This window comes from Zingiber officinale, chromosome 2A (assembly GCF_018446385.1).
Source record: "Zingiber officinale cultivar Zhangliang chromosome 2A, Zo_v1.1, whole genome shotgun sequence".
Lineage (NCBI taxonomy): Eukaryota > Viridiplantae > Streptophyta > Magnoliopsida > Zingiberales > Zingiberaceae > Zingiber > Zingiber officinale.
In genome coordinates this window covers 21,790,484-21,795,385 of record NC_055988.1, presented here as the reverse complement: position 1 = coordinate 21,795,385, position 4,902 = coordinate 21,790,484, and positions in this window count along the sequence as shown.

Below are 4,902 nucleotides of genomic sequence, written 5' to 3'. Positions count from 1 at the left end.
GATTTAAAATAGAAGCTACAGTAGCTTCGTTGGTGTCGATCTCCTTCACGCTGAGCTTCATTTCGCGGCGAGTTTCTTCTGAAATTCCAACCCTGTTTCCACCTTCGATCAACTCTTCAAGCGACATCATCAGTGCAGAGCTTCACGACAGCTTCATCCCGATCATTTGGAGCCATCGGCGGGCGTTCCCTCCGGCAAAATTCTGCATCTCGGAAAACCTCTGTTTTCACAGATTTGTTGGGCGTTCCCTCAGATCTGCGACTCTTCTTCCATCAGCGACATTTGGCGGCGTTCCTCTGGTGTTCCTGAGCTTCATCCGACGATCATCCATCATCTGTACTTCCATTCCAGATTCAGAGGTGAAGGGTTGCAGATTTCTATATTTTCGGCCATTTATGAGTTTAGGGTTGTTTCTAGCTTGCCAGAGGCGTTCCGCCGGTGTTGCTGAGCAATCCTCGAGTTGATATGCTACTGAGATTCTCCATTGATGACCGGAGTTGGGCGTTCTCGTCTCCGGCTTCTTGCGTGGCGGCAAGAGTGCGTTGTTTGGCTAGCTTGATTGTGAGATTAGAACGGTTTATCATTTTATTTCATTTTATTACTGGTTTAGAAGTTAGAACAGACTTCTTTGATGTTCGTTATGTTTTTAGTAAGTAATCTAGCATTTCATTACCATGTTGAAGCTTAATTTGTGTTTAAGTTTTATTTGAGCATGGTTAATTATTAAGTAATTAAGTTAGGGTTTAAATTTTGCTTTAGATCAGATTTATCTTATGTCTTGTTATTTTATTCTATACTTAAGATTAGATTTAATTGCGTCTTGTTATTTCATTCTTAGTTTAAGTGTGTTAATGATTTAATTACAACGTAGGGTGACAATGCGTTATAGTTTGATTGTTGGCACATAGGTAGATTTCATTTATGTATTAGATAAGTTTCTTATTTGCTTTCTTTTCAATTGTTAGATTTAGATTCAAAGCTTAAACCCCCATTTATATGTTAAAATCTCAAAAATAGGAATAACACGCAATCCTAAGATTACCATCGTACTGTTAATTCCTCGAGAGATTCGATCCTGGGCTCGTTATTACAACATCATTGTGTAGTTAAGGGGGTTCAATGGATATCATTTGTTAATTTGATTTGTGGGTGTGACAGACTGTGCACATCAAATTTCAGCGTCGTTGTCGGGAAGAACAATGTTTGATAATTTTAGGATTGTTCTTTATTTTGGAAAACTTTAAAATTTTTTGTTGTTTCAATTGCTTTCATGTTCATATATCCATGTGTTTGATTTTATATGTTCCCGAGTCTTTTGATTTTATTTGCTAATTGTTAGTGTAAGAACAGGAAATCTATTTGACCATAGATCCATATTATCAGCATTTTAGAGATTGGAGGGAGAGTTATTATTATCAGCCTCAGTCTGGATTTTATCAGCCTGAATATCAGTACTACCCACCTGTGGAGCAGCAGAATAGGTATGAGTCATTTCCTAATACCTATAATTCTAATAGGGTGGATTTTTCACATTTCAGGTATGAGGATGTACAAGTATAATTTGCAGAGTCAACATGAAAATTCAATGAAATTATGCAATAAATGAGTGAGCATCAAGAGCAACAATTTGTGAGGATACAGAACATACAGATTAAGTTAGATTAAATTGCATCATCCATCAATCAGTTACAAGTACAAAACTGCAATGGAGAGATGGATAGTAAAGATTTTGTCAGGCCTGACCCTACTTCCTGTTAGAGTGTATACTAAAAGCCTAGCTTTTTGTAAACATTTATTTTGAAATAAAGAATCACATTGGTCAAATGTCTACATTTGTATGCTAAGTGTAGTTGTTCAATTAATTTATATTGTAGATAACATGGTGTGTGGTGTCACACACAGAAGATTATGTTATCAATTCCTTATAAATTATAAACAATAGCTCGTGACTAAGATGGAAAGGAACAAACTATTGGAATAATCGTAGTGTAATTTGGTATTAGTTTATCTTAACTATAAAATTACACTAGTACACCCTGAGTATATTGAGCAGGACCATTTAAGGTAAGTTCTTTTTATACTAGCTGAATAAAAGAACAAGACCTTTGTTATTATGGAAGTATGTGCTCTTAATCCTGATATAATAACAAGCACATATATCTAGTATTTATTTCTTTGACTTATCAATGGGTGAGATTTAGTTCGATAAATCAAGATGCCCGATAAGTTGGGAAATGATAATATTTATAGTGTGTGTTGTTGGTTATAGAAGGAAACTGTGTCCTAGTAATTTATGTTGATAATGTCCCCAAGAGGAGCTCATAAGGATTGTCATGTAAATCTTCTAGGTGGACTTAGTCCGACATGATGATAAGGTTGAGTGGTACTACTCTTGGAGCTAGATATTAATCAAGCGAGTTGTCAGTAACTCATTTAATTAGTGGACATTCGATATCTTAAACACAGGGAGATTAACACACTCATGATAAAGAGGAGTCCATATAGTATTATGGGATTGGTGTGGTAGTTCATTAATAAACTCTTTAGTGGAATGAGATATTATTGATGAACTCGAGTTGGTTGTTCGGGGCGAACACAGGAAGCTCAAGTTCATCGGGAGACCAAAATCAATTTCTCCTCTCGGTCTCTGTCATAGCCTCTTATTTATAAAGTCTTATACCCACCCATATCCACCTTCTTACCCACCTTAAGGTGGTCGTCCAAGCCTAGCTTGGAGCCCAAGCTAGGGCCAGCCAAACTAAGGTGAGTTGGTGGCCGACCCTAGCTTGAACCCAAGCTTAATTGGTTGACCACATTAAAATAAAAGGATTTTATTTTTTAAAATCTTTTCTTATGTGGAAGACATGGTTTTAAAAGAGAGTTTAAAATTTAAATCTTTTCTTTTATAGTTTTCTACAAAAGATTAAGAGAAAGGTTTGATATCTTTTCTTATTTGTAGTTAAAAGGAAGATTTTAATTTTTGATAAAACTTTCCCTTTTTTAACCATCCTCATGATTTTAAAAGAGAGTTTTAAAATTTAAATCTTTCCTTTTATAGTTTCTACAAAAAAATTAAGAAAAGATTTGATTTCTTTCCTTATTTGTAGATTGAAAGGAAGATTTTAATTTTAGAGAAAACTTTTCTTTTTGTAAATCATCCATATGTTTTAATAAAGAGATTTTAATTTATAAAAGTTTCCTTTTATAACCAACCATGAAGGGAGTTTTTAAAAGAGAAATTTTTATTTAAAAATTTTCGGAAACAAATTAGGAAGTTTTAATTTTGTGTTTAAAACTTTCCTTCCTTGGAGGATTAGATATGACCGACCACATTAATAGAGAAAAGGATTTTTAATTAGTTAAAATTTTCTTTTCAATGGCAAGGAAAATAAGGAAGTTTTTATTAAAACTTTCCTTATTTGACAAGATCAAGGAATACAAAAGAGAGGGTAGAGGTGTCTCACCTAAAAAAAAACAATACTTCTATTATTCCTCTCCCCCTAGGTGGTGGTTGGCCCTTATCCTTCTTCATCTCCTTTTCTTCTTCTTTGGTGGTCGGCGGCATCAACTCTTGGGGAGTCCTTGGTGGCCGGATTTTGCTTGGAGAAGAAGTAGAGAAAGGAGGCTTTGTTTCTAGCATCCCTTGGAGCTTGGTGGTGGTGGCCGAACCTCATCTTCTCTTGGAGTTCTTGTGGTGGCCGAAACTTGCTTAGAGAAGAAGGAAGCTTGGGTGGATTCTCGTCTCAGTAGATTGTCGCCTACACGACGTCCAAGATAAGAAGAGGAATATGACAGAAGATCGTGAGGTCTATAAGCTATAAAAGGTATAACTAGTTATTAGTTTCCGCATCATAACTAGTTCATCCTTTTATTTAGATTTTGAAATACCAAACACAAGAATGAATCTAGGTAATCGAATTTATGTTTTCGATTTTGTGTTTCTTTTGTTTTTCAAATTTGTGATTCGATTGTTCTTTTTGGTTAAACCTAGGGTTACTATAAGGAAATTAAATATTAAATTTTGTTGAAAGGCTTTGTCTAGGAAGTGGTGGATGCTCCCATACCTAAGAAGGTCTAGTGCCTCGCCATGTTTAACCTGGAAGCCAATATCTGAAATTAATATTTAATTGAATTTGTAATATGAGTGGATTTGGATCAATAATATTAAGCATCGTTTGCAATCCAAGTCCAAACCACTAAGAACAGATAAGTTGAATTTGGAATCAATAATGTTATGTTCCGTTTGCAATTCCAAATTTAATTTCTAAAGAACACAATAGGTTGTTAGGAATGGTTCATGACTTGTACAAAATTTTTATACAGGGAAACCGGTATGATATTCCCAGTAGCAACCAACAATTGGTATCAGAGCTAGGGTTTGCCTCTGTGTGTTTGGTTTTCAATTTAATTATGCACATGTCATATATAATTTAGGCAGGAGAATAGTAGGATGTGCTAACTCTGTGGTTGCAGACTCTAACTATTATGACTTATAGATATTGTGTGTGATTGGACCCTTGGACATGTCAAGGACATTTTATGTGTGTGCATGATTATATGTATTAAATACAGCAGGAGCTGTATTAGTTTTAGGATTTTTCATTTTTGTTTCGATCTAGATTACTTGTACATTCCTTTGTGGAATATAGGATCGATATATGTAAAATTCTATTTTTGTCGTGGATCATATCCTTACGAGGCATGGTACTATTTGTGGACCAGAGGCATAGCAGAAAAAGAAGCAAGATAGATGCGGTGACTAGACCCGATTGCGGTGGCTAAAGATGACAACAGCTAGGGTTGGCAGCAGCACACGGAGGACAGTAATGGAAGAAGCCATAATAGTTGAAAAAATTAATTTCCATATTTATTGCTTTTATTTATTGTGATGTGTGTGATGTG